Source organism: Mytilus californianus, unplaced genomic scaffold (assembly GCF_021869535.1).
Source record: "Mytilus californianus isolate M0D057914Y unplaced genomic scaffold, xbMytCali1.0.p SCAF_1, whole genome shotgun sequence".
Classification (NCBI taxonomy): domain Eukaryota; kingdom Metazoa; phylum Mollusca; class Bivalvia; order Mytilida; family Mytilidae; genus Mytilus; species Mytilus californianus.
The window spans coordinates 630,419-650,920 of NW_026262581.1; positions in this window are offsets into that span (position 1 = coordinate 630,419).

A 20,502-nucleotide genomic window follows, 5' to 3' on the forward strand; every position below is an offset into this window, starting at 1 on the left:
ATGGTACCATTAATACTATTATTCCGATTGAGTAAATAAAGGCGACATTAGAATACCGCTGTTCAATAGACATACATCGATTACGCGAAAACAAATCCGGGTCACAAACCAAAACCGAGGGAAACACATCAACTATAAGAGGAAAAAACCGACACAACAGAAACACTGAACTGCAACAAAAAGAAACGCCAAACTACAAAAAATGGACTACTTGATAACAACTGCCATATTCCTGACTTGGTACAGGGCATTTTAAGAACAAATGGTGGGTTGAAGCTAGTTTTTTGGCCAGCCAAACCTCCCGCTTATATGGCAATTTTAAATAATATATAGAATTGTGTTAGTAATGGTGTAATTATTTGTACTTTTTAACCATGTCGGTTTTTCTTCTGAATCAAAACTGTGTATAAACCCAAAAAATACAAGAATGTTGGATGTATAAATACCGAGACACGTCGTATAGCAATGCGAATTCGGCAAAACAGTCATATTAAGGAATGGGTCACGTTCGGTACTTAGCAGACCAGACCACCTAGATGGTAAACCACAATCTAAGAAGTGGTAAAAATGCCGTTAGTTAGTTTAGACACAGACACAGCGTATAGATCAACCAATTCGTGATGGTGTCCTAAAATTTACGGAGTGTCATTTTTAATCTTTCCTCCTCATAACTCTGCTGGAGCAGTTTCTGCGTAAGAAGCACACTGTATATGAAGTCCGTATAGTGTGAACATGCACGAGCATAATATCAACTGAGATATGTAAATAACATACCCTTTTCTAAGGGTGACGATAATGCATGACAACAAATAAAAAAAAAAGAGAGTAATATCTATAAACACATTCGATTACATCATTGGCATCAGTTAAAATCATAATAGTTCTCGTTTTACTAGAAATGATTTACCGTTATTTGAAATCAGTAGACCTTGTAAATAAGAATGAATTGTATTACATCCACACGAGCAATAGTTATATAAATCACTGTTATCTTATTTAGCATTAGTTGATTCCTTCGTATTATTGTAAAGTATATATACCGGTATTGGAAACAAGTCGTTTTTTTATTTGGATTCCGTATGATGTTACCAAATACGTGAACAGTTACTTAAATTTGTGTCAGTGGTAATAAAATGTGGTAATAATGACAGTATTTAATATTCTGAGGTCTGTTGTTCAACTTATCGTTGGTACTGACGAATGGATTGAGAACAGAGTGTTGTTCCACTTGCTGTTATTACTTTGAAAACTGTTAAAATGCAAAATATTTCGATTAATTTAATCCATCCCATGAAGGTGTATAGAAGTTTAATTATACAATTAACAGACTAGCATTAATCTGACACCTGCATCAAAGTCTATTAAGGGTAAATGTTATGCAACAAAAAAGAAAAAGAGAGGATCGAAGACAAACAATGACAGAGTTTCCAACCGGAAACAGACACATGTTGTATGAGTAACCTTATCAAGCTATGTTGGAAACTTTAAGAAACAAATTTTACACTCTGTTTTCTTCTTCGACCGACCGCTTCTATCATTTCAGATGATGAAATTTGTAAACAAACAAATTCAAAATCTAGAGCCTTAGTCATGGTTGAAATGGTAATTAGATATAAGAAGATGTGGTATGAGTGCCAATGAAACAACTCTCCATCCAAGTCAAAATTTATAAAAGTAAACCATTAAAGGTCACAGTACGGTCTTCAACACGAAGCCTTGACTCACACCGAAAAGTAAGCTATAAAGGGCTCCAAAAATTACTAGACGTGTAAAACCATTCAAACGGGAAAACCACGGTAATGTTTTTTTTATTGCAAAATATGCATTGAGGCATATTTTGTTAATTTTTGTTTGTTTTTTAATTAGAATACATTAATTCCTGAAATACTGAAAGTAACTGACCCTTGAAGCACATTTGCATTATGAAATCTTCAAACAAACCAGTTTCAGTTTTCTTACTAATGTTACCATATACAAATATGTACATATTTAAATATAATATAATTCACTTACATTTGACAACAATAAGGAAGAAAAAAGCCACATTTTAAAGCAGAGAAGGAATTTATAGGTCTTGATTCACAATACATTGGGGGAACACTAGCAAATTAAAAAAAAATATATCCATAAATGTAATACCATGATCAATTTATACAATGATTAAAACAAATTGAACAATAAGATTTAATCAAGTATTTTGTAATCATGCGATTACATCTGAACAGCTCGTTAATGTAACATTAATCATATGATTAGTTAAACGACAATTTGAACATTAGACCCCTGGTATCCAAAAAACTAAGACTGCAAAAACATCTCGCGAGTGAGTGACTGTAAAACGTATGAAGAGTTGATTTAAGTCAGCCTCGATCACAATTCTTTTGACAAATTTTGTGTATAAGGAGCACACCCAATCAAAAGTCCTTATATTTCTTTTTATATTCATAGTTGAAATTATGTAGTGATATAAGAAATCATTCGACTGATTCAGCAAAGGTGGATTGTTCATTTGTTACGGGACTTTCCGTTTGAAATTTTCCTTGAGTTCGATATTTTTGTTATTTTACTTGTTGTATAACAAAAAACTAAACATCTGCAATGTGCTCACAGGTAGTCAGGAATCATGCAATTTCTGATTACGTGCAATAGACTGAATAGTAACTTAATCAATTACAATGTAAAAAACAGATGTTATCCTGATTATTTTTAGATTAATTTAAGATAACTTTCTGATTATAAATTTTGTATATGGAAATAGTCTTTGATATGAATAAAATGTTTATGAAACTAGTAGTTGCTATGATTGATTCTATCTTCTATATAACAAGTTTAATATAGACAAGCTAGGACATGAATAGTGTGTAAAGTGTGTGATTTATTTTGTAAACAGTTCACTTACTGAATTTACCGTCAAAATGTTTCAATATGAGAATGAATCCTTGTGATACAAGAATATGCTTTGAAAACATTTTGTATTCCCTAATGGAATACATATGATATTAACTCCATTTTTAGTTTACACAAAATGTGTTACTAAATCACATATACATGTAAATCAGTCCGTTTTTGTATCGTTTTAATTGTTTAACATTTTTCATCTGGAAGACTTTTATATGTAACCACGCGGTATGAGTTCTGTGTCTTATTGAAGACCTACTCTACCATACTCTCAATTTAATAATTGATTAAATCATGTTATTAAAAAGAGCTTCTACAAAACAATAGAATCACAGGTACACATTCATTGCTCAAGGACACGACCATTTGTTTTAACTAAAAAAACTGATTCAAATTACAAATTACACCGAAGATGATTTATTTAAATGCTGTACATATTTGTTGAAATTTGTTTCAACAGTCAGTATTCCAATATTTACTTTTTGTTTAACTCTAATTGTAGACTTGTTTTGGACTCATATGAAGCACAGTTCATACAGAATCTCATAAAGACAAAAAGAAAAAGCATCTCCCAAAGTTCTTTAATTAATTTCCTGATCAATCTTTCATGCCCAATTACTCAATAATGGACATTTTAATGAGTGTTACTCATCAAAAGTGCAAAAGAACTTGAGAATAATCATAATTATACTTTACATTAATCACTATAGTTCTATTATATGATGAAATTCTAAAATTGTGTACCTTACATCAAATCACTCTTATACATAGTACAATGACAAGTATAAACTCATCATAGATACGAGAAAATCTCACAATAATTTAATTTTCCACTAGCTAACATTCCAATTGTCAGCAGGCACATACCATTTGCTCCATTGTATATATGCAATCGTTTATAATCTTTATTTCTCATTTTTTATTACTCATTTTTGGTTTGCTGGTTTGATTCTCTCTATAAAAAAGGTCAGTTGTGTAAGTTGTTGCTGACCTTTTTGCAACTTTATGTCTGGAGTGGATTCACATTCTTGTTTCTCAGGTAGGAATTGTTGTATTGCACTTTGTTTTTTATCATTTGAATCATTTTGACATATTTTCATATGAGTCGGAGTTACTTCAGACACTTGTCAAAAACAAGGAGATCAAAGAAGCTAGATCATTTCACATTCAAATATATTGATGACGTTTTTTCCATTAACAATTCAAACTTTTCTGATTGGGTTCCATTAATATACCCTCCAGAACTAGAAATTTAAGAAACATCAGACACGGCTTCTTCCGCCTCAGGTTTAGACTTATACTTCGATTTCGACATAAACGGTCACCTCAGTACCAGAATCTTTGACAAACGAGACGATTTTCATTTTGAAATTATCAATTTCCCCAACATTAGTAGCAATATACCAACTTCACCTGCATATGAAATATACATTTCCCAACTCATTCGGTATACAAGATCTTGCAGCTGCTACTCAGACTTTATAAAACGTCATCAGTGTCTGAGCAGAAAGTTGATGAACCAGGGTTATGTCAAAGAACGTCTAGTCCTTTTCTAAAAAGGTTCATCAAATGATGCCAAGACCTTGTTGTTAAATATTCCATATCAATTTCACAAATTATACATGATGGTCTTGAATTAATTTGCCTTTGTAAATTATTAACCTTTACTGTTTAGTCCATTTAAGTAATATCCTTTTGGCGTGGCTCGGTACGTATACATCCCGATATTGTGTTATTTGCTATGGTCATTTTTTGTATTCGTGTTGATCATTTTTGCTTATGCGCTTTGTCTATATAGAAATAAGAAGATGTGGTATGAGTGCCAATGAGACAACTCTCTATCCAAGTCACAATGTGTAAAAAGTAAACAATTATAGGTAAAAGTACGGCCTCCAACACGAATCCTTAGCTCACACAGAACAACAAGATATAAAGGGCCCCAAAATGACTAGTGTTAAACAATTCAAACAGGAAAACTAACGGTCTAATCTTTATAAAAAACGAGAAACACTTATGAACATGCCATTTTGTTTTTCTTTTTTGACATATATGTTTGTTTTTACATTGATTAAGATAACACTATGTTGACTGTTGTACCCTTTCTTTTGAGATTTTCACCTAATATGTCTGTTTGTTTTGTTCACACATTGTTGTCAATATAATGGATTTTTTTGCGTCAGTCATACAAGTGAGAGGTTTAGCTAACTTTAAAACCAGGTTAAACCACCATTTTATACATCTGGAAATGCATTTACCAAATCAATAATATGACAGTTGTTTTCCATTTGTTTGATGTGTTTGATTCCGCCATTTGATAAAGGAGTTCTGTTTCGAATTTTCCTTGGAGTTCGGTATTTTTTGTATTTTTACTTTTTGCAATGTAACTAACTCGTTTTTCCCTATGTTTATCATCTCTGTATTTTTACAGTGAACTGTTTGTATATACTTTTGCTATTAATAATAATGTATGTTTGCCAAGCATTTCCACAAGATAAATAATCACGCTCTAAAGGGAAATTTCGAGATTTTTGACTAAATATGGTCATCATAACATAAAAAAAATATTCACAAAGTTTTATCAATCTATGCGCAGTAATAAAGAAGAAAATCAATAATTATTAATTTCTATAGACTACTGCCTGCAGTACTGACGTTAACTACTGATATTGCATACCGGGATTTAAAGAACAATCATTTGAAGTTTTGTTCTTTAATCATATTTCAACGTAATCATAAGCGCGCCGATGACTGATTTTCATAGCTAATTACCATCCAATAATAAGAAAATAAAACGAACAAACATGCAACTTGTTACATTCATAAGTTAAAAATTTCTATGTTCACCGTATATATGTTGCTTTTTGATATGTTGAAAGCGCAAAAAGTAAATCTTTTAATTGTTTTTAATATTTTCTTTTCCAACGAATATGGGGAAAAAATTAGAGAATACAACGTTAACTGTAAGGACAATAAGTCACGGTACGTTTTGATCCTTGATTCAAGTAAACATTTCTACGCTAGGACTATGGTAATACAATGTATATTCATCCCTGGCAATACACTGGAAGCCTTGTTATAAAATCAGGGTCATTTGCAGATCGGTATTTAGCCGTGTCTCTAGGGCACACCGTTCCTGGTTCGAAAAAAAAATCAACAAAAATACTGAACTCCGAGGAAAATTCATAACGGAAAGACCCTAATCAAATGGCAAAATCAAAAGCTCAAACACATCAGACGAATGGATGAAAACTGTCATATTCCTGACTTGGTACATGTATTTTCTTATGTGGAAAATGGTGAATTAAACCTGGTTTTATAGCTAGCTAAACCTCTCACTTGTATGACAGTCGCATACAATTCCATTATATTGACAACAATGTGTAACCAAAACAAACAGACATAATAGGTAAAAATGTAAAAAATAGGAGTACAGCAGTCAACATTGTGTTATAATCTTAAACACTATAAACACAAAAAAATATGTCAATGTCATTTCGGATGGAGGTCGAGTTTAATGCACAAAGTTTAAATACATATTTAAGGGGCATAAGCTACGAAATACAAAAATAAATAAAAATCGGATTTTTTTTGTTCAATCATTAATGCAAGCAAAATAGCGAAATAATAATTCACTTTAAGAAGCCAGTTTGGTTCAATTTTGTCAAAATAAGCTAAGAAACATCGCTGATGAATTATTCACTTGCAAGTGAATAATTCGACCTCATCATTAAATCCGTATTCAGGTGACCTTCAATTTAACCCCTTAGCTAGAGATGGGTTACGCATGAATTAGACGTGTTCAGTTATTAAAAGGAAAAGAATGTCAACATTGAAAGTGAAACAAGGGTAAACCATTTGACTGATTTGATCCACAAAAAAACTAATTTTGTACACGATGATTAACATATTTTTTAACCTATAATATGAAATCAAACGGACATAGCAAACGGACCTAGAAAAATCCGATTGCACGAGTTTGCTATCTATCTATATCTATATTTATATTTATATCGGGTTATATTACCGTCGGCAGTCTTCGGAGGATACCTCGATGGTTCATTAGATGGTATCGAGACTAAAATACACACGAAATGATGATACATATTATCGGGCCTATTCATTGTAAATTATCTATTTTAGACTTTTTGTAATTTGGATATACGTTTTATGAGAATTTGAGTTAAATTGGTGAACATGAATTTGACAGGTAATGCCCATTTAATGGAAGTGGCAAAAACAAATAGATCGCCGTGGAATATTAAATTACATTGAGGGTTATGTCCGTTGTTTACCAAATCATGATATTGAACATGTATTTCATATACATGTAGGATGAATAAATTCGATGTTCTAAATATGATAGATAATGTTCAAATTAAATCTACAGGAAATGTTACTAAAATCAAAATGACTTTTGTATTTGATCAAAGATTTGTATAGGACAAATGTAGTAAGAAGGTTCTTACTATACAAATCCTTGATTTGATTAGTTTAAAAACGAAGAAATAATCTTGGGGAAAATAATAATCAACTGTTAAAATAACAGTATATCATTTGACTGATCAAAACGAAAAAAAAAACAAAAATAAAAGTTTATAAAATTGGTGTATCCAATGCGCTTTTGATTTACCTCATACGGTTTAAATTTACATATGGTATTAAAAAGTTAGTTTTTTAGGGCCAATATAAGGCCTTCGTAGCCATACTTCTTTGGCGGAAGAAAACAAATGATTAAAAACCAATTGTTCAGAGAACAATTGAAGGTCTTTCCACCCGAAACAATGTATTTTGATATGAAAAAAATTAAAATCTGGTTGAAGATGTCATTTCTAGTGTCAGATGATAGCCTAGTGTACGCTTATTCCAAAAATGTATGGTTTCTATACACTTATGTTTGAATTAAGGGAGATAAATTTCAAGGTCATCAAGCAAGGACCTCATATCAAAAGACCTTGGTCTCTGTTATGTATTGTTAATAAGTTATATTACCACACATCTTAATTTTAACATTCCAGGGGAGAAAATTCCTAGGAAATGTAACGGCACCGCTTCGAATAAAAATTTCCTATAACGACAGATCAAAACTAACAATTTAGTGAAAAACCTTTTGTCGATATACATTACAGTTTCTTAGGAGTAGCATGAACAATCAAACGTAAAATATTAAAACATGACCTTGACCTTTGACCTTGACCTCGTTTTCTTTTTGATAAACCCAGGACCTCGAATCAGAAAAACCTAGGTCTCTATCACTTATGGTTTATGAGTTACTATTGCATTTCTCTTATGTCAAATACATAAAATAAAATAACTCTCATATGGAGTCTTCAGATCTCTTCGATCAAAATTATTTTCGACAACCTGGGGATATAACGAGCAATTTGATAAACTAATTGTGTCGTAATCTTTTACGGTTGCGAAGAAGTAGTGCGCACAAGACAAACAGTGTTCGGGGAGATACCTATAACTAAGTAAAGTGTTCGGACAAGCAGAGTCAGTTTCAAAAGCGTATAAATTGTTTGATATCATATACCAAAAATCTAAGCGATATCTTTTTGAAACACCAATACAGCGCAAGAAAAAAATTAGGCGGAAGGAGAACAAATCAGAACAAAAGCAAAAGATCTTTCCACATAAAAGTGAATGAATCAGAGGGGTGTAAAAATAGTTTATATTTTAGGTAAAATAGGGAAAGAAATAAAGGAACAACCACAAACGTTCTTCAAATTAGGGGATATACTATTTTATACTGATTATCGACTGGGAACAAACTTTACAAAACTTAGAGTGACGTTTGAATAAGTTTGAGCATTAGAAAGAGCACAAAGTATGCCTTACAAGAAGTTTCACTAAATCTATTCAATGGTTATGTAGAGGAGTTATGGATAGCAGGAGTAAAGCTTGTGCTATTACTTTGGGTGCCCCCTGCTCGCACCCTAGCTGAAATTTCGTCATACAGACAAGCAATGCAGAAAACAAAAACAGTATGCTCAAGTACACTTAACATGGAAGACGTAATATAAGTATATTTTCCCATTTAATATCATTAAAGGAGATCAGTAATGCAGAATAAGTTCTCACAGACAGAACATACGAACAAACGGACAGATCATACAGACAAACGGACTTAAGGACGTCATGAATACTATTTATCCCCTTTCTAATCTGATTAATAAAGACTGTAATGCAATGTTACAACGGCAGTCATTGGTGACGTTTTTATGGCGTGATTAACTTGAAGTTCAATATATTCATGTTTCCATTTATGTACAATAGCTGTATGCGTGTTCAATCCTTCAAACAAACTTTTTCTTCGGGGTATTCATTTAACAGAGTAATAATATCTTTGGTTCTAATATGACGTCCTTATTACGCTTTTTAAACAAAGCCGTGTTCTACTTAGCACAAAATATGTTTGACACATGCGCACAACCTTACTGTTTACATTCCCGTTATTTTCATTGTCATCCTAATAAAATATTTATATTTTAGCTGCTTACATAAATTTTTTTTATATATTGTTATTAAAACATAATATATTTACCCTGCTATTAGTTTTTAAACTTATCAAATATGACAATGCAATGTCCATAATTCATGGGGAGGAAACGGGAATAGCCAAACATTCCTAAGGTATTTTCGTACGCTTCAACCTATAAAAATACCATATTTGTCCTATTAGAACCGAAATAATTCCTTCATGCTAACGCTCAGTGTAAAATATTGACAAATATAATGCCTACCAATGTTAAAATGCCCATAGAGCATGACATGAAGGAATTGTTTCTTAAATAGTGTATGTATCAATACTTACATTCATTAAGTTTTCAATAAATTAGAATTATGTAAAAATGTATTGCTTTACAATTATAAACACTTACTTATATTCAGGTATTGCACAAGTTCATAATTTTCAAATTCTTTTTACCTATAACGTGTTAACGAAAAATCTGTCAGATGTGTACTGATTGATATATTTTTTTATTGGAAACATGATTTATTTATTAATTCTTATTGGCTCCAAACTAGCTTTTAGTAACTGTGGGTATCATATGATTGGAACTTTGTGTCTTTTGTCTTCTTAGTTGTTTTATTTGTACTGTATGTCGATCTGAGGAGTCACTATCATTTCAACTGATTTTCACAGTTTGTAGTTATTGTGTGCTGTTACACAACTGTCTCGGGTTAGGGGAGGGTTGAGTGCTCGTAAACGTATATACAATTTCTACATTCTTTAAATAGCTGTCCCAAGTAAGGAGTCTGTAATTAAATGGTTTTGTATTTGTTTGCTGTATATTATATTTGTTATTTGTTATTCAATTTTTTATTTTGACATAAATCAAGGTGTAGGTTTACTCGTGAGAAGTATTTTACTCTTTGTCATATCAGTGGACTTTAATAGCTTACTATATCGTATTTTGTTCATTGTACGGTTGATCTCTAGTTGATAGGTATCTCAATTGCGACCATAACACATCTTCTTATATCTATATATCATTTGTATATATACTTTTACCACTCACAACGTTATTCTCTTTTTTTTTAGAGAGAACTGAACATTAATTAAAATGGCATTCATAGGTGTTGATGTTGCTGATGTCATACAACAACTAAAACCACTAACAAGATTTATGAATGTAAGTAAATATTAAATGGTTTTTGTATTTGTTGCGCCCATAAAACGTCACATTATACTTCAATGATCTGAGAGTGTGTTAAGATGTAGGCTTTTCGGTGATTGGTGAATGAAATTTACAACTGATATTATTAAATGTATTTGTAAGATACAAATGTAACGTAAAACTGGAATAACTAAAAATGTATGTAAGATATTTTTGGTTTCTTTTAAGAAGTTCATAGTGTTATTAAAACTAAGCTTTGCACTCTCTATAGCTTACCGGCAGATTTATTTTGTTCTACTAAGGCTATTATTTGGTTCATGTCCGATTATTTAATTCTTGGCCAGTTTTTTGCTGTGATGTCCTCTACGATTTCCGCACAATACAATGTATGTTCGTCTTTTAATTCATTTGTTTGAAAGGAGTTCATGGTAATTTGTGAATATTTAAATCTTGTGATGTCAAACTTGATTTCCATCTCTATCTTTTCTATGTTTCTCTCGGATGTCATTTGTAAAACTGGATCTGCAATATACACCTAATATTTCAATATGATCTCCTTATTATCAGATCAATCTTAATACATAACTTTATCTGACTAAAATGTGAATTTCCTGTCTGGAATAAAAGTTAGAACTTAAAATATAGGCATGCTATACAGATAATTTAAAGGATGTGTCAGCAATCCAACTGCACAAAAAGATACCTAAAGCATACGCTGTATGTGAATACTCAGTCGTAACAATGAAGTGTTTATACAAACACTAAACCACTTTAAGTCAGACAATTCGGGGAAAAAGTAAACAAAAGACTTTAAAAAATCTGATATAAACACCCAATTCCTTTTTAAAAGACAAAATTATGAATATTTTACGAATGGCAATTACTGAAATGTTTCTGATTCAGGACAGTCAAGAGCGTGTGGAGGGATTAAACTTCTTTCGACATGCTAGTCATCCACTGAAAATTCCGATCGGTAAATTAACAAATAAATAAACAGAAGAATGTGTACACATGTACACCAAAAATCAATAACCATCAGGTCAATAAATACGATGACAAAGACAGATACAAGTAAAACAACATGAACAAAGCATAAAGATACTAGAAAGAAAGAGGAAAGAGATACCAAGGGACAATCAAAGACTATAGGTCGAGTTTTCCTCTATTGAGATATTTTAAAACCTACAGAATACGAAAAATCCACGTCCTTTTCTTGTTAATCGGTAACACAACGGTTGTCACTAGAAAGCTATGCTATTTCTTCTGCAGCACCCAAGTTTATGCTCAGTATTTGGTAGGGTTCGTGCTGCTTAATCTAGTATTCAACAGGTTTTTTTTTGTCGTTGTCCATTTTGATTAAACATATGAATCTGCCTATTGCTCCTTAGTCTACGAGTTGACTGGGCTATAAAAATACGGCAATTCCTTGGACTTCGGCAGCGACACCATTGCTAGAGTGGGGCGCCAGATTGTCTCTGCGGGGTGAATAATTAATAAGCAATCACGTCCAGTCGGAATGAGGACGTTTAATCCGATGCCTCGTGTAGAGAGAAAGCCTCGCCCTCTACACACTAAAGAACCCTTGTAACAATTCTCTCAGGCGTCTGTAGGTGGCCTGTTGCAAGGCAAATATTCTGTCCCTATCCAACACACCCTAATGTTGGTTAAAACACTCTTTTTCTGGATAGACTGATTTCGAGTTTCACATACGATTTTTGCGACAGTGTTGTAATGACAGACCTGTACCTTGCTCAAAACTAAGAAGATGTGAGTTTTCTTTTTACAGACATATCGTCCATTTAGGGGACAACTATTTGATTCTGAAGTGGGGTCCAGCAGACTTTGTTAATACCATTTCTGGCCCTCATTAAGTTGGAAATAAATAATCTTTCTTTATCATACATCAAAATAAACATACTGGCCAAACATATTTAAGATGTTCAAAACAAGGTATAGAATAGGTTAAGAAATATTGGCAGTGTCAAATGCAAAGGGCTATAGAGAGCGTACCCCTTTGACCGTAATATATATATATTTAATATATGTTTTTGCTTTAAATCGTCTAAAAACATTATTCCATTTTGGATAACCCTTTCCAAGCACCCTGGATCAGCCCTGAATGTTAATCTATTATATTTTAATATCACAATCATGACAATACAATGTGTATCCTACCAACATGCGATTTTTAAAACTTATTAATTTAGGGGACGGTGGGTAGTTTTTGGGTCAATTTTCGAACAAGCAGAAAATAAATATTCAGGCTCTGGTCTGTGCCCGTCCTTACATCGTTTTATAATTTCTAGAATCTCATAAAATGACACTGTGCGATTTATTCTGCATCATCGTCGTTATTGTACAATTGTTAAACATGTTTAATGTCTTCAGTCCACTTCTCGCATCATGTACCGCCGTTTTGTTTATACCTTGAATAAATTGGACTAACCTTTTCCAATAAGTATATCTGACTTCTAGCTCCAAAATGAGATCAATTGGAGAGCCCCACTGTCCCTTTAATTGTTGTACAACTTGTTTGCTCATTTTATAATGGCTACAATTACCGTTTGATTGTGTCACATGCTATTTCGTGTTTTTGTGGGAGGGGCGAATATCCGATTGATTCCGTAACCATGGAAACAAAGTTTGGTTAGTTATCTTCATTGTTTGCCGGATGTGCGATTGATGCCGTGACCATGGTAACAATGATCGTTTATTTAACTCGTAAGGAAACAGTTGTATCAAAAGGTAAAGCCATATAAATGTCATGAATACCATCAGTATCAACTTGAAACGCCGAAACTCCATTACAGCTATCCCTCTTACACCTCACTTCCAGGACAAATACTACACATATGTTTATTACCTGAGGTCTCTATGAGCAGCCTAACTTCTGTCAATAATCAACTGCGCCAAAGTTTCATCATTGAAGACCAGAATCGTATTGATTCCCTATTAAACATTATAGCCATATAATGAACATTTATTAATTAAAAACAATCCATATTATCTTAAATGAAAATTAAATTCAACTACACATATGCAATATGAATTAACCCACTATTAACATTACACTAAATGTATCTTTATTCAGATCTGTTGACTTTTCATAAAACGCATGTCATATTTGATAATGGCTACAACAACTATTCCATTAATTGTCCATACTATTCTTTGTGTCATCAAGAATATATCTCACTATTTGCATAATAGAATTTATTTAAATTAAATTAAACTCGTTTAATGAATTAGCAAATATTTGTATTGACAGGCTTGGCAAATCGAGTCGTCCTTAACTGCTATTGTTATGCTAATTCGACCATGTGAGATTGCCGTAAAACTTCCTGAACTTTAATAGTTCACATTTACTTTTAAAACCAAGCTGAGACGACGTTGGAAATTTTAGAAAAATAAATAAATAAAGATAAGTAATGTAATTTAGTTTAGAGGAATACATATTTTAGCTTGAATTCGGATTAAATTATTTGTTTTGTTTTGTTTGTGATAAATATTTAAATTTACTTTATTTCGATGAATCCAACTTGCAGTGTGCGTTTATAGGCTTACTTATTTTATATCATATTCATAAATGCCATGCACATAAAAGAATATGGGGTGCAAATTTATCCATACAAAATTTAATTTTGAGGAGTTAGAACACTTGTATCGATAATTTGGTATAATTTAAATCATGATTTGATGGATATTAGTTGAGATTAATGGCCGTTCTGCTCGTTTGTGTATTATGGAGTTCTCTTACTTTTATATAGTTTCAAAACAGCAAATATACTTAGTGATGTGTCATGTTGTACATATAGCCGAAGGATTTGTCTTTTACAGCAATAATATGTATTATTTCGTTACACTTTGCGGAAAAATAATATTAGTTACATAGTGAGAAGTGACGTTATACGATATATACGGGGTCAGTAAATCCCATATGGAATTACCTCATATATATCGTATTAGGGTACTTGCATACTGTGTAACGAACTTATCTTACCGACTATCTTAACATGTGGTGTTTAGACTAGTGGCCTATAAAAGTGATTCAGTCTTCAATATTTAGTATTAAGGTCCTACTTCCATTTGTCTATACAAAAACAAATACCAACAATAACAACTTGTTAGCTTCAAATGTGTTTTATAAATTTATTTCGATCGTTCTTCATCATTTTCTTCGTCTGTTGAAACCTTTCAGATTTTTCCTCGGGCGTATGACATTTGCGCAGATTTTTAAAATTTTCGATCTTTCATTTGCGCCGATTTGATTTTTCATTTGCGCCATTTTTGTACAGGTAAACTAAAGGTGAATGTTATTTTTATTTATCATTATAAACCTCTTCCGTTCGCCAGTTGTACATATGTTATGAATGGTATTATAACATGTATATAACTGCTGTCCCCTGCAAGTAGATTTTTGTCGTTTTCATCTGGCTCAGAACTGGTGTTACGCTAAGCACAGAGTATTAAGACAAATCAAGTGACACTGGTAAATGGCTATCGCAATTTTTCGGGCTACGACTCCTTCCCCAAGTTGGAATCGAAGACTGCTTCATGTTTGACATAATGTATAACGCTCCTTCTGGTGACAAATGTCATGCATTGTTAGACTACGTACTAAGTACTTATATAAATATAATTATGCTCATCTTCACGTTATGCACCTCATTTCTGGGCAGCTGCACCCATTGAAAACTAAGAGGATCGACGAATAACAGTCCAGAATCATTACAATGAACAAATTATAACATATATACAATTAGCTATCGGAAGAGGTTTACAATGATAAATAAAAAAAATAACGTTCACCTGTATAAATTTACCTGTACACAAATCGGCTCAGATGAAAGAAAAAATGGGCGCAAGTGAAAGAAAAAATCGGCGCAAATGAAATGCAGATCGACGCAAATGCAAAACACCGTGTTGTTTTTATAAAGGAACGTAACATCCCTAATAACTGTGTATTGAAATAAGTCCCGCCTACTAACCTAATATGAAATACACACCATCTCCATGCGGTTGCTTGTAACCAATCATATTTCTAGAAATGTATAGGAGGTATGATAAGATATTGTATCTAATCAGGTCAACCTTCTGCGGAGGGTCCACGGACGTTATTACTCACAATTTTTCATTATAAAATGTTAATTTAAAACATTTATTACGCCTGATTGTCCATGTTATGATAGCATTTATGGTTTGAAAGTCACGAGGAACTTTTATTTAAAAAAAAAATTCTGCCTATCACTGAAGTCGAGAGCACCCACAAAGGTGTACTTGAATATGCCCATACCTGTACTTATTTTAAATGATATCATTATTTAAAAACCTGTTTTATGGAATTCATTACTACATATGGCACTACATGCAGTAATCCCATATCTATTAAGTATATAATTATTAAATATAAGAGAACGATGATAAAGGATTTTCGATAAAATTTCCTTATGTTTATATTGAAACATCAGAAGGAACATAATCATAATTTTGAATACTGAAATTTATGATCTTGAACCATTGATTTAAAACAACTCAAATTATATGAACATAATTTTTGAACATGTTTTGTTTATACAAATGCCTAGAATCTTTAGGTCATTGGGGTGTGGTGGAAAAGGGGACGCATGAGTACCTGCAGTTGAATCTCAACTACCAGAGAGACGTCTTGGAAAGAGGAACCGTGATGTCGCTGCACCGGCAAAATCAAGACATTGAAATGGTAGCTACAGTTGAAGTCAATGCTTTTTTTCATAAACAAGTCCAGGCTCCTATGCCATTTCAAGGACATCACATTTTAGGGCCGGAGGGATCAGCATAGAATTTTCAAGCGCCATTTGTGCAAGTACAGATAACAGCATCTGTACCTATGCATAATCAAAATGGTGAGGAATAGTGATAATATGCTGATACCTTGTCAGTCAGAATGTGATGTTTACAAAATAAAAAAAAAGAAAAGAACAAATAGGGGATAGGGAATTTATTGACTTATCGCTTATCAAAATTGTGTCAGTGAAATTGACAGGCCTCAAAATGTCATAAATTATTATATCATCGCCGGTTTACTTGTCAATTCGTCTAACAAAAACAGCAGAGATCAATTAATTCAAAATATTGAATCGGAATCGATGTATTTATTATGTATATGAATATGTTTTGCAACGATTCTCAAATTTAGCTATTGAATTGATTACTTATGTGTCACCAATTAGAGGTACACATGTTTTTTTTAGAAGATCTATCGTTATGATCAGCTATTTAGGTTAAGATCTTGGTCTTCTATTGGTGGCATGTTATGGTACACTGTTATAGCAAATGGGGAATCAAAAAGATATAAAATTCAACAGACAAGTGTATTCACCCCGCAAAATCTGTATGTGTCTATCCCAAGGCAGGAGCCTGTAAATCAGTGGTTGTCGTTTGTTGCTGAATCAATTTTAATTATATTTTTTCTTCATTGTTTTATACTTAGATCAGGGCGTTAGTTTTCTCGTTTGAATCGTTTTACATTTGTCATTTCGGGACACTTTTAGCGGACTATTGGGTATGGGTTTCATTTGCTCATTGTCGAAGACCTTACGGTGACCTATAGTTCTAAACTTATTTCATCTGGTCTCTGGTGGATAATTGTTTCATTGGCAACCATACCACTTCTCATTTTTATAGGCAATCGATCATGCTTGGATTATAACTTTAAGGGTGCGTGTTATAGACAGACTTGTTTTATACCCATTCATTTTTTTTAAATACGGATTAACACACCCGTTCGCTTTTTATTCTCAAGTAAATATCAAGGAAAGTTATCGTTGTTTCCCAAATGAATACATGTGAACATATTAAATTACATTTGATGAAATTTCTATGTAGCAACATTCCAGTACCGCCTGCATACGGGGTATATATCCCTCAGTTTATACGATATTCCAGGGCTTGTATTTCCTATCATGACTTCCTTGATAGAGGATTGCTGCTCACAAGGAAGCTATTAAACCAAAAGTTCCAAGCGGTGAATAGATAAAAAAAGATGTGGTATGAGTGCCAATGAGACAACTCTCCATCCAATCACAAATTGCAAAAGTTGAAATCATCTCTTCGTAAATTTTACGGATGCCATCACGAGTTGGTTGACCGTAATGTAATATTCGTTTCACAGATGATAACGGATATGTTCCTTCTGTCATAACTTCAATATCGTTCCTTATCCCCGAATTGTACCTCCCGAATAAGACTGTTTACCGGGTTTGTACTAACATGAGCAACACGATGGGTGCCACATATGGAGCAGGATCTGCTTACCATTCCAGAGCACCTGAGATCACCCCCAGAGTTTTGTGGTGTTCGTGTTGCTCATTCTTTAGTTTTCTATGTTGAGTTTTGTGTCTTTTTCTTTTTTAGGCATGGCGTTGTCAGTTCATTTTAGATTGCTGTGTGGATGCAGTAGAAAGTGTTCCCTTGCTTGTAATGTATGCCTTATATTTTACATTTATGGGTTGTTTGCCTTTGAGAGAGCGTTCACATGTTTATTATATCGTTGTTGTTAATTCAATATTATGGTGTTTGGATGTATATATACTCATCCACGCTTGCTGTTTTTATTATTGCCCCCTGTCATGGTTTTACTTACATTTCATATAATCTCTGTTTTGCCCTGTGTTTGTTATATGTCTCTTTTGTATTACGTAGGTCTTTGTGTCGGGCGTTTTACAACAGTTTTTGTAAGAGTTTTTTACTGCTTTGCCTATTATTTCTTGTTCCGTAATTGTGATCGTTATTCAATGCTACAACCTCCAGTCTTTATTTATTTTTCCTATACCCCTATTTATATTATCATGATATAACGTAATGGAAAGAAATAAAAAAAAAAAAAAAACCTACTTCTAGGATATCCATGTGCTTAAAAATCGTATTTGTAATATAAATTCTACAGTGGCCTATCAAAATTATCCTACTACATTTACACTGTAAAAATGGTGTTTAGAGTGTAAACATAATCCTAAACGCGAATTTTGTTCTCACTTGAGCACATGTTTAACCCTAAACCTGTTCTAGTTTTTGTACATGTTTAGGTTTAGAACACCATAATACTGTCCCCTAAGAACATGTTTAACCCTAAATATGTTTAACCCTTTAGAACATGTTTAGCCTCTATGTGTTCCTTTCCTAAACATGTTAAACATCCGCCATGTTCCAATCCTAAACATTGTTAGCCTCCATCATGTTCAAATCCTTAACATGTTTAGCCTCCCTGAAGTTCCAATCCTAAACATGTTTAGCGGGCATGTTTGTGCTCAAGTACTGGTAGTAAATACTTATGTGACAAGAATCATCCAATCAATCATCAAAGACCATACAATAACTCCAAAACTGATCTACTGTCGGTGTCTAACATTACATTGGAATCCTTTGATGTGCAAGCAGTCGCAACCTGAAACAGATTAAAACAATCTACAAAGTATCATGTATAAAATACCTCAATTTTAATTGTGCAGAAAGTGTTGATACACGCATGTCATTTTCTGTCTGATTGCTTCGATACCCTATACAAGTTTCATATACTTTATTACAAAACACTGGACACTTTTAATTTGCAAAACACTCATTTGCAAATCCGCCGCCGCCTCTCCTTAGTGCGGAATTATATGGGATTCAATAATTTCATTGCTTTTCTGCTGTTATTATTATATATATTTTGTAATTTGATTTAGAAAAACATTGGATTTTCAATATCCCATGGGATAAGGCAAATCCCATGGGATTGACCATTATCCCATGGGATTTTGGTTAAATCCCATAGGATTTTTTTGGGTTCCATGGGATAATTGTAGTCCCATGAGATATTTGTTGTTCCATGGGACAAAAGAAATCCCATGGGACTATAATTATCCCATGGGATTTTTAATATCCCATGGGACAAAATAAAATCCTATGGGATTCAAATTATAAATATACAGTAATGGGTATGTTACAATGAATTCTGTTTGGTAGTAAATTGTTTTAAGATGAATCTTTTTAGTTGAATATCTTTTTTTCGTTGGAAACGTTAATGCAATTATATTGTTCTATAACTGTCCAAAACTAAACTTTTAAACAACAAAGCAGATAATGTAAGTATCAATATATGTTTATTTATGAATTCTGGAATACTTTTTTGAAACACAATTATTTCCCATTTGAAATCAATGAAAACTTTTTCAGGATATCCCTCCACCCAAAAATTATAATTAGTTTCTTATCATCCAGCATTGTGTGATCATAATGTATAGTCCACTTTTTGGCCAGAACATTGTCATTATTGTGGTTTTAATATCTTTAGGTTTTAATAGAACTTCAATTCATTGACTGAGTGATGAAAATAATAACTGATCTGACTTTTGTCTTTGAATTTATTCTGGTCTTGTTTCTGTGTTTTCTCCTTTTATTATAAGTGATGAATTTCAATCCTTCTGAAAAAGAACCAATAAAATCCGAAGTTATGGATAATAGAAAATTGTTTGCATACATGTAGCAATAACATATGATTTTCAATAAAAATAGCTATGCGGTATGGATTTTACTGATTGTTGAAGGTTGTCCAGTGTCATCAGTTGCTAACCTCCTACACCCTTTGGTCCCTGATGGAGAGTTGTCAAATTAGCAATATACCACATCTTCCTATTCTAATATTATATCACAATCAATTTATGTATTCTTCTTTATAGCATTTGGGTATTTTCCCCAGTTATATATATATATATATATATTAGGTAAAACAGTATTTAAATTGAATAGAACACTGCATGCATCATTGTTCTAAAAATAGAGTATTACATAAAATATCTGAACTGTATCCCTGTTGGCAGGAATTAAATCCATTACTCGAAGATATATCCCCGGTAAATAGAAGGGACCCATTTATAAAATTTTCTTTGGGAGACCACTAGTCAGAGAGGCAGAAAAAAGCCCCATTTGTAATAAAGTCGTTTATTCTGTGACAACAGACCAGTTT